At 51.0% G+C, this 14,881-nt stretch overlaps 2 pseudogenes; one reads left to right on the top strand and one right to left on the bottom strand.

Annotated features, from left to right (window-relative positions):
* Window positions 1-9,619: 9,619 nt before the first annotated feature.
* LOC149338364 (uncharacterized) lies at window positions 9,620-10,129 on the bottom strand (annotated as a pseudogene).
* A 1,511-nt stretch (window positions 10,130-11,640) lies between these two features.
* The window catches only part of LOC149338363 (uncharacterized), a 3,985-nt pseudogene continuing 744 nt past the window's right edge, over window positions 11,641-14,881 (top strand).

Below are 14,881 nucleotides of genomic sequence, written 5' to 3'. Positions count from 1 at the left end.
GGCCCAGCCATTTTCCAGCGGAGAAGACTTTAAAGTGACTTCTGCTCCTTTCAATGGCACGGCGATAGCAGAAGCAGTCGTTCGCAATGGCCGCACAAAACAAAAACCCGAAGTTGCCAGCGCTCATACAAAACGAGGCCGGTCGCTTTCACCCTTTTTTGTGAAAATACAAATATTCGTCACTAATGGGACACAAATGCACTTCACCTCTCACTCGTTCTTCGACATTCCAGCAGTTCCTCAGGTGAAGAGAATGAAGGGCCGTCAGATCACACGGGTGCGCCGAATACCCTCGCTGCTAAAGTGCTGTCTAACAGTGGTCGCCTTCGTTTGACGCTGTGCACTTTGCCAACATTAGTACCAAAGGAATTCTAGCCGCGAAGACAGATTTCACCGGTGTATGTCCATGTGGGTTGGCCTAACGTGCCATGGCCCAGTCAACCACGGATATCCAGATGTCCGGAGAGCATACCTACAGACGTCCATATTTGGATATACGCATCCGAGATTCTGTGCATGTCCGAGGGACATTCGTTACAGGATGGCTGCTGGACATCCGTCGGCGGATGTTCGAGGAGTATCCGTAAATGTCCCTCTTGAGATGTGGCCTTACATGGAATATATATTTTGTTTTCCCTCAGACAAACAAATTTAAAGAAATTCTATTTAGCAAATGACAAAATTCACGCAATCACACTTTTAACACCAATTAGTTTAATATTCAATTGATTAGGATAACTCAAATATAGGGCCGATGTAAAAGAACCCGAATTAAACTATTTGCTTGACTTTCTGGAGCCAGTGCTCATAATTAACGCCCTATTCTTCTGCAGCACTCCGAGGTAACCGAGGCATGTAGCCATACATGCAGCCTTTCATGGAAACAAAACCGACTAAATTCCTACGAGGGGCCGCGGCAACTCTCACTCGCAGGATACTGTTAGACGGAACGAAAACTGGCGTCCCTAGCTTGATTCTTATTAGCTTTCATTCGCGTGTACTGCTTTCCTTTTGCTGTCTTTTCTCGAGCGAAAATGTGGCAGTACTGAGACATCTTATATTTTAGATCCCTTCCTCGGGTGTAGAAGAATAAAGTTCGAATTGTACGTCCAACCAATCTGTTATAGTATTGTAAAGGGGCGAGCTTGGAAGCGATTGCCGAAACGGGTCACCGACGTGCCCTGAAGAGGACGCGGGAAGGGGCGCCCGTAAAGCGACAGTACACGTTGCTGGCGGGAGTCAAACTGGCTCCTCTCCTTGAAAAGCGAGGGGGCGTTTATTTCCCTTTCCCTTCTTCCCCGTGCAGCTGGGTGCCGCGGAGACGGCGCCTGCGGTGTACTTCGCGTCCGCTGACTTGGGGAATCGCCACACTCCTCCCTTTGTTATGAAGCCTGCTGCACGGCACTGGTGTCGAGCGGCGCTTGTTTACGCCTCTATAGTCCGTAGTAGATAACAGGCTTCCGGACCCGGGAAGACCGACGAAGCTGGGGGTGCAAAGGAGCCGCACTTGACTGCTGTTGCGGCGCCGAGGCTGTTGTAGACGGCTCGGTGCTTAATGAGCAGCGAGGTGGGCACAACTGTTCCGTGTCCGTTGTCGCTGCCAGTGCAGGAAGAGGCTCCTCGTCGTCGCAGAGAACGCCGGGGGTCCTTCGCGGTCGCACATGGTCCGCGTGTCTATTCTAGAGATGTGAAGGCCTGAAAAAAACACTGCAATTTTTGGAAAAAACCCGTTTTTTTTCGTTTTTTTTTTCAGACGACAAAAATGGAAAGAAACATCGAAAATTTCCCAATGCAATTTCAAGGTTCTATGATTTCTTGCTTTCAGTTTAGGTTTTTGTTTTTGCTTTGAAAACCATAACAGTTTGCATCGTTGAACGATTGGAGAGCAGTCGTCATCGCCGGTGCCAGGTAGTGCTTTTAAAACGTTCGTGCTGCGAGTTCGCGGGTTGGAGGCCAGGTGACACATAAGATCCAGGCTTGACTTAAAAACACTAATACTTGAACTCACGGCTGAAGTAGAACAAAATGACTGCAAATTCTACAGCGCGACACACACGACATAAAAAACATAGGCTGCTGTGCACGCAAGCGGTTCTAGCCAAATACAAGCCTAGCTTCTTGATTTCCAACGTAGCAGAGTACAGGACATCCGCAGGAATTTGATCCAGTACAGGGGTCTGGGACTCAGCGAAGCACGTGGCTCCATCTACCTGGTGGCAAGGCTTTTGCACCAAGCAGCCGCTAACTCCTCTGGCTTGCCGACTGCTGCAGATACCATAATCAACCGCCAGCTGCGAACGAAACTGGTCACGTTTCGGAAACGTCCATACAAGGATTCGCAACAGGCTTTCAGGGGAACGCATTCGAAAGCTCGTGTATGTGCAGTCGAACCTAGCTGTGGACACAAGTTCAATCCATGCTGCTTCGCGTAGTGCTGCATCCAGCGGCAGTGACTGAATCCGATATGGAGTGTCTTATAGATCAGTTTTCATGTTCCCTTGTCGGTGCAATAGAACAAGAAGTTATTTCCACAAATACGATATATATATATCTCCATATTCACCTGGAGTGCAAATAATTATTTATCTTCTCGGTGCAACAGAACAAGAAGTTCGTTTCAGAATATGACATCTATAACTGCATATTCGACTGAACTTCGGAGCATTATTATTGATCGTCGTGCTGTTGCAAATAAATCTGTTTTTAACACGTTTTTCAAAATTTTCAATTTTTCATGAAAAAACCCTGAAAATAATGGTTTTTTTCATGCCATTCAAAATTTCCTGAAATTTTACATCTCTAGTCTGTTCCACAGCGTTCCATCTTTGAGCTGCATTTGAAGCGACGAAGAACTTGTGGGATGGCGAACCGTTCCGGCAATCCAAGCTGGGCCTGGTCGGAAGTTTCGAATAAAAACGGGCTCGCCGGGCGAAGGCAAAGAGCTTTTGCGTGCGTTGCTGTCGCAGCGCATCTTTTGCTTCAACTGCTTGAAGTCCACATGCGCCCTTAGGCCGGGGTGCATTCGTTGAATGGGCATTTGCAGTTGCCTGCCCATAAGGAGCTCAGCGGGAGGGGACCCAGTAAACGCGTGCGGCGTTGTTCTGTAGGAAAGCAGGATCCTGTCGATGTTTGTTTGGAAATCTCCAGGCGCCGCCTTCTTGAGCTTCCCCTTAATTGTCTGCACGACGCGTTCAGCTGCTCCATTCGATGCCGGGTGGTATGGCGGGATAAGAATACGCCGTATGCCGCTCTTGCTCAAGAAGTCAGCGTACTTCTCGCTGGTGAATGCGGTGCCGTTGTCGGAGACAATGATGTCTGGAATGCCGTGTGTGGAAAATATGCTTCGCAGGCATCGAATTGTGGCGTCCGCTGAAGGTGCATGAACGGGAACCACCTCTACCCATTTAGAGTAGGCATCGACTAGGACGAAAAAGTAGTGTCCTTGAAATGGACCACCAAAGTCGACATGCAGTCTTGACCATGGTTTCTTTGGAAACGGCCACGGATTAGACTGTGCTTTCCGTCCCATTCTCTGGTGTTCTTGGCAGATTTTGCAAAGCTGCACTTTCTGTGCGATGCTGCTGTCGAGTCCTTCCCACCAAATGTGGCTCCGTGCGACTGCTTTCATTTTTTCAACGTCTGGGTGCGTTTCAGGGAGCAGATCAAGAACTTCTGCTTGTAGTTCTTTAGGAACGACGACTCGTGTTCCTCGCAGGACGCAGTTCTCATGAACACTCAGCTCTGTACGATTCTTGTGAAATAGTGTCCAATCATTTCCTCTTGGCAGCTCGTCACCAGTAAGGAGCGCCTGGCGTAGGCGCGACATAACAGGATCACGATCTGTAGCTTTGGCAATGGCGGATGGAGAAAGAAGTCGAGGATATGAATGTTCAAGCATGAAGATGTCAGCAGGCTTGCGTACTGTGCAGGGTTCTGTAGGAAGCGGTAGCCGGCTCAGCGCGTCGGCGTTGCTGATGCTGGTGCCAGGGCGGTACACAAGCGTATACTTGTACGCTGACAGGGCCCAACGTATCATTATCGGTGATGATCTGTCAGGAATAGGCTTGTCCTGCCCGAGAAGTCCCAGAAGTGGTTTGTGATCAGTTATCACTTCAAAATCTTGGCCCCAGAAATACTGATGAAACTTCGAGACACCGAAAATTAAGGCAAGGGCTTCTTTGTCCAGCTGACTGTAATTCTTTTCTGCTGGAAGAAGGCTTCTCGATGCGAAGGCAATGGGGTGTTCCCCTGTTTCATCTCGGTGTGCGAGAACAGCTCCGATTCCGTACGGTGAAGCATCGCAACTGAGAACGATTTGCTTAGAAGAATCGAAATGATGCAGCACCGATGCGGAAGTTAGTAGATCCTTACTTTCTCGGAAAGCTTGTTCCTCTACGCTTGTCCACTTCCATGGAGTTTCTTTTGTAAGTAGCAGATTCAAGGGCCGGAGAACTGTCGAAAGGTTAGGCAGAAAACGGCTGTAGAAATTAATGAGTCCAAGGTAGCTTTGAAGTTGCAGGACGTCCTTGGGACTTGGAGCATTCACGACAGCTTCTATTTTCTTTGGCGTTGGCTTCAGTCCATCTGCGTTTATGACATGGCCCAGGTACTCAACTTCTGTCGCCAGAAATGAACACTTCTCTAGCTTGAGCTTGAGGCCTGCTTCCTGTAGACGCTGTAGCACACTGGCTACGTTACTCAAGTGATCTGCATCATCCAGTCCCGTTACCAATATGTCATCAAAATACACGGTGACATGGCGCATGTCTTGTAGCAAGTTTTCCATTTCTGTCTGGAATATGGCCGGCGCTGAAGCTACCCAGAAAGGTAGCCTAGTGTACTGGAAGAGGCCTTGAGGCGTGTTGATGGTCACTAGCCTCTGTGAACTCGTGTCAAGTTCTACCTGCTGGTAAGCGTCTTTCAGGTCTAGCCTCGTAAACTTTTTGCCACCTGAAAGTTTCGCCCAGAGGTCCTCGACACGCGGCACAGGATATTTCTCCAGCACTGTGGCACCGTTAATTGTGACCTTGAAGTCGCCACATATGCGCACGCGGCCGTCTTGCTTAAGCACCGGAACAATTGGGGCTGCCCACTCAGACGTTCTGACGGGCGTAAGTACCCCTTCTCGTTGCATTCTTTGCAATTCTTCTGCAACTTTGTCTTGCAATGCGAAAGTAATTGTTCTTGGTTTGAAGAATTTGGGAGCAGAATCTTCCTTGACAACAATTTTGGCTTTCACGCCTTTGAATGTGCCTAGTCCCTCTGAAAATACTTCCTTGTAGCAAGTCAGCAGCTCGTCAATGCTCGTGAGTCAACGGATCGGACGTCATTGAGGTTCAGCTGCAGCGCACTGATCCAGTTTCGTCCGAGAAGAGTTGGACACTGGTCCGGAGCTGCAAACAAAGGCAGTGTTGCCTCTCTTCGCCCGAACTGGACTGGAACGGTAACCTTGCCCTTAACGGGTGTCAGTCTTCCGCAATAACTCTTCAGAATCACGTCTGATGGATCTACTGAGAGCTCGGGAAACCGCTGTTGGAATTCGGTCTCCCCCATTACGGAGACACTGGCCCTCGTGTCCAGCTCCATTCTAAGAGGTCTGCCTGCGACTTGTAAAACTGCGACAAACGGAGGAATTGTTTGGTTGCTTTTCATCTGCCACGTCTCGTAGACCTGTGACTGAATTTCAGGAAGATTTCCACTCTCTGCAAGGCTGTGAACTGGCTGCTTTTGTTGCCTCTGCGTACTGTACTTTCTTGACACGTTCTTTTGCTTCGTGTCGGTAGCCCTTGAGCGGCATACTCTGGCCAGATGCCCGATCTTCCTGCATGCGTTGCACCGGGATTTTGCGTGCTGGCATACTGTTGCGTAGTGCGGCTCTCCACAGCGATAACTTATCGTCTGTTTCATTCGCGCTCGCATCACACTGTGAACTGGCTGCGCTTCGGCCATACCCTGGGCTTGCATCAACATGCTTGAGTCTTTTTTCGCCGTCTCGATTGCAACTAGGACCTTGACTGCAGACTCGAACGTCAGGTTTGGCTCTTCAAGCATGCGCCGTTGCATTGGCGCGTCATTAATGCCGCAAACGAGTCTGTCCCGCAGCATGTCTGGAAGGAAGGTGCCGTACTCACAGTTTGCTGAAAGCTTTTTCAGTGATGCTATGTAGTCGCTGACAGATTCATCCGGTTGACGAGAGCGACTGTTGAATCTGAAGCGGCAGACCACGACGGAAGGCTTAGGAATGTAGTGGCCCGACAGCACGGAGAATAGCTCGTCGATGGAGACTTGATCGGGAGTCTTTGGCGTCAGCAGGCTCCGTAGTAAGGAGTAGGTGCTGGACCCGCAGCATGTCAGGAACACGGACCTTTTCTTCTCCTCTGGAACACTGTTGGCGTCGAAGAAGAGCTTGACTCGCTCCAAGTACTCTGTCCGGGCTCCTCCTTCCCCGTGGAATGGCTCCAATGCTCCGTAGGTCGGCATGCTTGCAGATGATGCGATGCCGGAAAACTTTTACCTCGTCGCCAGAATTGTTATAGTATTGTAAAGGGGCGAGCTTGGAAGCGAATGCCGAAACGGGTCACCGACGTGCCCTGAAGAGGGCGCGGGAAGGGGCGCCCGTAAAGCGACAGTACACGTTGCTGGCGCTAGTCAAACCGTCAAACTGGCTCCTCTCCTTGAAAAGCGACGGAGCGTTTATTTCCCTTTCCCTTCTTCCCTGTGCAGCTGGGTGCCGCGGAGACGGCGCCTGCGGTGTACTTCGCGTCCGCTGACTTGGGGAATCGCCACACAATCGAAAAAGGTGCGGTCAATTTGGTTGCCACCTCATACCCACTGACGAAAATCACTGCAGCGTTTCGCCACCATCGGCACGGAACAAGCATTTCTTGAGCACATTAAAGCATCAAATATTACAACTCCGGCTTTCTCCTCGGCGTCAAGCCGTCACCACGTCTTTTGCTATGCATATAAAAAAATTCGGAGGAGACACTTAAGCTCCGCCTTAAGGATATGACGGCATAGCGTTATTGAATGAATGTCCATATATGCGGAATTGGCCATTCTCTGAACCTGATGCTCCTGATAGTATGTACGGTGAAACGGACGCGCGGAGCGGCAAACCACGCTGCCAGGCGCCTTGCCAAAACGCGTGGGACTCAAGCTGCAGTCGCAGTTCGTCGGCACATCGTTCTCGACAAACCCGATGCCGCGAACGCCAGCATAGCTTCCGCGCCGAACGAACGGGCAGCAAGCAGCAAACGTCGCGGTGAACGCGCCTTGGATGTGCGCTGCGTTACTTGCCGCTCACCGCGTGATTCCTGCGTCCCCGCACGGCTCCACTGCGCCCGAACGAGAGGAGCGGGAGGCTCTGCCGTCGCGCGCTATCGTTGGGGCAGTGGCGTACGTACATGGAGGAAGCCGGCTTCACAAAATTTCACGTGACGGCCTCTCCTCTAAATTTTCCTTCCTCCAAGCGTACGTACATTGCGAGGTAGAGGGAGTGGTTTTAGTGGGCACCGCCTGATGGCGCTACGTGCGCGCCAACCGAAGAGGAAAAGTAGCGGAAACGTACTTTGGTATTCGCTTAGCTGCGACTTCTGTAATTTCCATGCTCATAATTACTAATATACACCAAAGTACATGTCTCTAAAGCACCCTTCTAAGACAACACCGTATTCACAAGACGCGCCTTTGTGCATTCCAAACCATCGAGCTGGCGTGGCGGATCGATGGTTTGGAATGCACAAAGGCGCGTCTTGTGAACACGGTGTTTTCCAGCTGGCGTGGTGGCGGAGAAAGAAGACGTTGTTCGAAACGGACGCTTTCTTCGATGTTCTCCGCTCAAAAGGTTCAGTCGGCCTCTGGCCAAGGTACTGCTCAGGCTTTTGCCGGCAGTAATAACTACCGTATCGTTGTTCCCCTACCCCCAACCGGTAAGCTCGTGACCGACTCCGCTTTCCTGCATGCGGGCCTTGCCGGGCGCCCGTACAGAGCACAAGATTTCTGAGCCTCCCTACGAAAGGTCGTGAACCTAAAAGAAATGAGCTCTATCGGATAATTCCAGATGTCTCACATCTGGATGTTTAGTTGCAAATCGGCGCAATTTAAAGAAAAGCTCGTGTCATGCGGCGACCTCTTAGTGAAGAGCCGCCGCTGTGTTGTTGTTGACCCGAAACCGAAGGAGGTGAAGCTGCAGCTTTTGTGGCTTCCCGAGCGCTTGGAAGATTGCTTCATCCGTGATGCGCTCCAGGCGTACGGGACGGTGACATCTATCCCGGCGGAAAATTGGAAAGTTTCAGGCATGGAGCAGATGAGAACTCTAAGCCGTGATGTCGTCCTGTCTCTTGCTGAAGGAGTCGGGGTTAGTGACGTTCTACATCAGCTGACTGTGTGCGGCATACAGAGCCTTGTTCTGATTCCGTGCAGACCACCTCTGTGTCTTCGTTGTAACCGCGTTGGATACATTCTTCGGCACTGTCGTCCGCCGCGTTGTGACGACTGCCGGCGTTACGGCCACACAACGGAGGAGTGCGTCGTGACGTACGCCGACAAGCTGCGGCATCGGGTGCGGCCCCCTGGAAGACGCTCTACAGGGGCACATCATCATCATAGACGCTACAGAAGTTCTTGACGCGACTGGGGACTTGCCATTCGCCGCTGCGGCATAGCCTTTGAGTGTCAGTGTGCCGGTTGTTCCCCAACGTGCTGCCGCGGAGTGTAAAGAACCAGCGGATGACCATGCAGCGCCGCCTCGGTGTGTGGCGGCGAGTTCTGCTCCTGGTGGGGAACCATTCGCCGTCCAAGAAGCCCCTACGTATACCACGGCGGACAGTTCGCCTCCTGCTGTCATTGCTGGTCAGCAGCTTTCGGATCAGGGCCTTCTTCCAGCGGATGATGAACGTGGTTCCAGGGACTCCGGAACGTTTTTGGGAGTTGGGGGGGGGGGGGGGGGTTGCTTCATCACCATCATCAGCCGGACTAGACCCACTGCAGGGCAAAGGCCGCTCCCATATTCCTCCAATTAACCCAGTCCTGTGCTAGCTGCATGGAGTTGACTCCTGCAAACTTGGTATTCTTATTAATTATTAATGTTTTAATTCATTGTGGCCGTTTCAGTTTTACTTAATTGCATCCTCGATTATTCTTCATTGCCCCGCCGTGGTGGCTCAGTGGTTACGGCGCTCGGCTGCTGACCCGAAAGACGCGGGTTCGATCCCGGCCACGGCGGCTGAATTTCGATGAAGGCGAAATTCTAGAGGCCCGTGTACTGTGCGATGTCAGTGCACGTTAAAGAACCCCAGGTGGTCGAAATTTCCGGAGGCCTTCACTACGGCGTCCCTCATAGCCTGAGTTGCTTCGGGATGTTAAACCACAATAAACCAAAGCAATTCTTCATTGGTATGTACACTTTAAAAATGGTTGGAAGTTTCATAAACCTGAAACCTGCGCATACCGCGCAAGTGAGTAAACGGATTCGAAAGCTGCGAAAAAAACATTTTTAATATTTCTGAATTCGCGCTCGCACTGATGAAAATGTGAACTGATATATTCATGCAAGTAGACATGAAAGTAGGCACTAGGTACCAACATATAGTATCGCAGACTGACGAGCTTCAAGGCTAGCATGACAAGAGGACGTTGGGCAGGAGAGGTTTTCAAAGGAGGCCGAAGGTTGCTGTTCGTTCTGCCGTTCTAGATACGAACTCTTTCATAACGGCATCCAAAAGCAGGTCCGCAACTCTCTTCTTGTGCACGTGGAGGAGGAGAATGTGTGTAAGCCTTCTCTGCGTCATTCGATTGCGCAGAAATGTTTTTACTCTCCACAGAGCACTCAAAGATGGCTCTCCTGAAGCAGCTGACGCCGGCACAGAAAACACGAGTTGCAGATACCGGACAACCTGGGACATCATATTGCGCATGTCTGCAGACTTCCCCTGCAGAATTTGTAAAATGCGTTCACTTGCGACCGGACCCTCGTCACGCAAGAGCGTTGGGAGAAGCACGAGTTGCGCTGAAAGCCTTGGTGTCAGAGTCTGCAGCGTGCGCTCCTAAAAGCTCATTTAGGTCGTTTGACGCGAAGTTTCGACCCAGCGTCAGTCAGAATGCGCTCGAGACTAATCAGCTGCTCCATGCCAGGCTGTTCTAATCGCCGTCGGATCTCAGTGGTAATACGATCGAGAGCGGTAAAAAACTCTTTTCTCTGTAATGACTTCCCGTCAAGCGCTGCAAGCTCCTCAGGCTTGTCTGTGAATTGAATCCTTCTGGGCGGCTGCGAAACTCTGGGCGCTCGAGGTTCCTTTAGACCTAACTCTTTTGCTCTTGAGTTCGTCCGCTGCCACAGGACGTCAGATGAGGCGTTAGACCGCAGCCCTATCAAGCGGTCACAAAAGGCCTCTGCTGCTTCTTTTGCTCCTGCAGCGCGGTAAACTGGGCGTTGAAGCATCCTCGCTAATTCCTCGCACGGGCTAAACAGGGCTATAGAAAGGTTGATGCTTCCATGGCCTAAACGTTTCGTCCCAGGCACGAAGAAGTTGTTGATCTTCTTTTGAGACCCAAATATCTTCCGAGGCAACGACATTGTAAATCTGCAGTTATTAACAACTACACTCAAGGGATGAGAGACGTGCAATTAGACCGCGTTACGTTTCGCCACCGCCGTGCGAGATCAACGCGGCTGCAGTGGACGCAGGAGTATCATTCCGAGCAACGGACAATTCGCTTGGCCGACTGCCGCCCAGAGCCGTCTCGGGAATCGTGTCCAGACAGATCCACTTGCCACGTGTCGTCGTGTGCGTGCGTGCGTGCGGGCAAACGCTTGTGAGAGCACGGCGCTCGGGGAGAGAGTGTTCGCCCCGGGCCGGATGGATCCGGATCATGGCGCCGCCGGGTCTGAATCGGCGACGCTTGCCATGAACATGACCACTGGTTCGACACGTGCGCGTCTTCGGAACCTCCCTCCTTTCCCTTTGAAGGATGCTCCCGCCGCTAGATCGCCGTCGGGACACCTGCTGCGTGGGCGTGTCAGATTTCTCTCTGGGGCCAGCTTCTCTTGCCGTTCATACGAGACGCAGTATTGAACCTTGTTCTTGTTAGACGATGCCATCGTCCTTTACCGGAACCTGCCGATGCTCTCCACAGGACACCGGACCGCTAGGTCAACGCTACTCTTGGGACTAGCGTGCGACAGCGGTGGGATGTCGCAGGCGAGCCCCATGTAACAACCGGTATAAGTCTACATTTGCTACGTCTATGTGCTTAGACCGAAGCGGCGAGCACTGCTGATCGGGCGAACCGCATCAACCATAGGAAAAAATCCAAGGGTGGGAGGGGGGGGGGGGGGGGGGCAGCGCTTCCCCTGAAAATAACGCCCCCCCCCCCCCCCCCCCCCTCCGGAGTCCCTGCCTGGTTCCCTCAGACGAGCCGCTTCAGTCCTGCGGTGACGATGAGGACGCAGTGCTCAGCACGCATCGCCGTCGGCGTCGAGCGCCGAGGCACAAAGGGAAGTGCCGACGTTCGCGGTCCAAGAGGCCTGGCGGTAGTTCTAAGGCGGCTTCGCCGTCTACCCACAGGCACATGGAACTGTAGGCATAAATTTTACAGCCATCATGGCTGCTTCCGCAGAGTTAGTATTCGCAACACTGAATGTACTACGTGGCCTTAGGTCTCGCCAGAGGTAGGTGAAACTCTGCCGAGTCTTCTGCAGCAGGTACCTTGATGTCATCGCCGTCCAGGAGACGAAAATTGAAAGTGAGGAGGATACCGATGTGGCCCTGCGGCCCTTTCTATCAGAATATAATGTCCTCGTAACGCATGCTGTGGGCTTGTCGGTGGGCTGCTGGTTGTTTCTGCGCAAGACACTTCCTTGTTCGGGCTTGACCTATAATGTCGACAATGAGGGCTGGTTGATATGCTGCGATTTTCTGCTCTGTGGAAAGCCATGGTGACTAATTAATGTCTATGCATTTAATACTGTACCGCAGCGCATCAGTCTTTTTGAAGGCATAGCTAACTTACTGGACTGCGATTGGCACGTTGTGCTAATGGGTGACTAACTGTGTTTGCGACCCAGTTGATCGTGCCGGTCCTGATACACCCAGGGAGAGGAGCGGTGAAGTTTTGTCACTTGTTACAGAAGATGCAGGGCTCATTAATAATGTCCTGGTTCCCGCTTATTCACACGCATTCAGGGCCATTCTCACGCTCGCCTAGATCGAATTTATGCATCTTTCGAACTTGTCTCCCGAGGATTGGTCTGTGACACTGTACCACTTTCATTCTCTGATCACTGTATGGTGGTTGCTCGCCTCGGAGGCAGTGCTTGTTCAAAATTTAGGCCGAAATGGGCGCTTTGGAAGCTGAACTCCTCAGTAATTAATGATGAAGAGTTTGTCATTCGTGTCCGCTCGCAACTGGAATCCTGTCTCTCGAGCAAGATGCCGTCGGTCGCCGCTTGGGAAATGTTTAAGCAGGACGTATGCGTGCTACAGTTATAGAAATTGGTTCCGTGAGGTTGTTTTACAGGAAATATCAGGAGCAGACACTCAGAACAAATTTGTACAACCTGTATGAATTGGAATGCGAAGCAAAGATTACAAAGAAAGTTACAAAGATTTGATGCAGAGCGCTACAGGGGTGCCCGTGTTCGATCTCGTAACCCCCCTCACATAATACTCCAGTCGGAGCCCGTGAGGTATTTGAATAAATAAATAAATAAAAGCGTGATTGCAATGTGAGCACCCGACACGACAGGCTTTTCTTGATGTGCGCCGTCATGCGACTGCAAAGTTTATTTCGGGGATGATGTCCAATGGCAAACTAGTGACCAGTACAAATGAAGTGATGTCCGTATTTGGGGATTAGTACACAGACGTGTTTAGTGCTTCTCCTGATGCGCATAATTCGAAATTTTGGCGCATTTCAGCACCTTAGTGAGCCCTTTATCTGAAGGCGATTGTTCTGTTATAGCGGCTCTTTCACCCAGGAAGGGGTAGAACATGCAACTGATCAGTTACCTGTCTCAAAAGCGCCTTTTTCTGAAGGAACTTCAGGCGAATTTTACAAGGCTTTTAAATCTATTCTCACTCAGGTCCTGCTGCGGGTCTTCACGGTGGGGTTCGATGCAGCCCTCCCTCAGTCTTTTACAAAAAGCCACACAGTGCTAATTCCGAAAACTACTGATAAAGGAAACTGCGCTCCGTAGAAGGTTATAGGCCCATTACATTGGCAAATGTGTATTACAAAATTTTTGCTAAAGCCTTATCAAATCGCCCGCAATTCGCAATGTCGGTACTCATTGTATCTCACCAGACGTGCGGTTTGAGAGGCCACTCCATTCAAAGTAATGTTCACACTGCGCGTACAATTCTTGAAAATTCCTCGAGATCTCATGAGCAGCTTGCTCTTCTTCAAATCGACTTTGCGGAAGCATTTGATCGTGTTCGCCATTCATTTCTGTTTTCACTTTGTGGGGACGCACTCGTTCCCTGTGGTTCGCTTTCCCGCAATGCACCCTCAACTGTGGTTAGCTCCCCCGCAACGCACTCTCCTTAGTTGTGTTTAGTTGTGTTACTTTAACTAACAGGGGAGGGCGCTCGCGTCGCAGCGGCACCAGCGCCGCGGATGGCGCGTTTGCTGCTCTCGCGGGGGGGGGGGAGACGGTTCTTTTTTGCTTGGGACCAGAAAAGCGCACGGGCGTGTCGCGCGCGGCTCCGCTCTTTCTCGGTGGGCGCCTTCTGGTCGGAACATGCTCCCGCCAACCTGTCCTGTCCGGCGTCGGAGTTTTCCCTTGCCCTAGCGTGGGCGAACATTCGCTCGTAACCGTGCTGGTGAGTCGGACGTCCTCGATTCCTCAGTGTATTTTGTTGCTAGTTGGCGTTATTGTTGTTATAGCAATAAATGCCTTGTTTGTGTCAGCCAGTGTGTCGTTCCTTTGTTCCCCCATGAGCAAGGCCCGGTGTGGTCGGCGTGCGCTCGGTAGCGTGCGCGATTACGGGGTGGGGTCCGGCGGTGTTGAACTGGGTCAGCCGCGGTTAAGCGGGAAGAACGCATTTATCTCCCCAATTTATTAAAACCCCACAACTTCCAGAGTGAGCAAACGTGGTGTCTACTGTACTTAATGGGGCAAACCTTTGCTACAGCAACTGTTCAACACGATTAATTATTAATGGCCACCTCTCCAACCCCGTGCAAATCCGCTCTTCCGTGAAGCAAGGCTGTCCAATGCCTTCTTGTTTCTTGCTCTTTATCTGGAACCGCTTTGTTTGAGTGTTTTGCGTAACAGTAACATCCATGGGTTTCCTGTTTTGGGTAATGAAGTCAAATTTCTAGCATATGCTGACGATCTTGCATTTTTTTTTTGCGTTGACAAGCCCAGCATTTATGATGTGTTGTCCACGATAGATCAATTTGGCATCGTTTCTGGTGTTCAAATAAATCCCTCCAATAGTTCTGGCCTATGGCTTGGTTCATGGGGCACTACTCCGCCCTTGTACGCTGGAATAGAATGATCTTGCGTGCCTCCTAAATATATTGGTGTTCCACTTCATGCCCTGAAATCAAATGTGCATTACTGGAGAGAGCGAGTTCCGGTCGTTGAGCGTTATGCTCAGACTTTTGTCCCGCATCGGCTTTCAATTTTTGGTCAAGTCCAGGCTTACAACACCTTTCTGGCAACAGATATTTATGACGTACTACAGGTCCTTCACTGTGCCAGACATTACATACAGCGTTTCCATCGCATATTTGCGACGCTTATTGGGTCTTTTAAATTTGAGCCCATGCGGCGTGATAACTTTTCAGGCCTGTTTGTGCAGGAGGACTGGGCCTAGAGCACCTGTATATGAGACAGTTGGTCGCCCGTTTCTTTTTTCGTGATTGTTCCCAT

Source organism: Amblyomma mixtum, chromosome 6 (genome assembly GCF_055824585.1).
Source record: "Amblyomma mixtum isolate Tamu chromosome 6, ASM5582458v1, whole genome shotgun sequence".
Lineage (NCBI taxonomy): Eukaryota > Metazoa > Arthropoda > Arachnida > Ixodida > Ixodidae > Amblyomma > Amblyomma mixtum.
The sequence above is the reverse complement of the archived record's forward strand: the minus strand, read 5'-3'. Positions and strand labels throughout refer to the sequence as shown.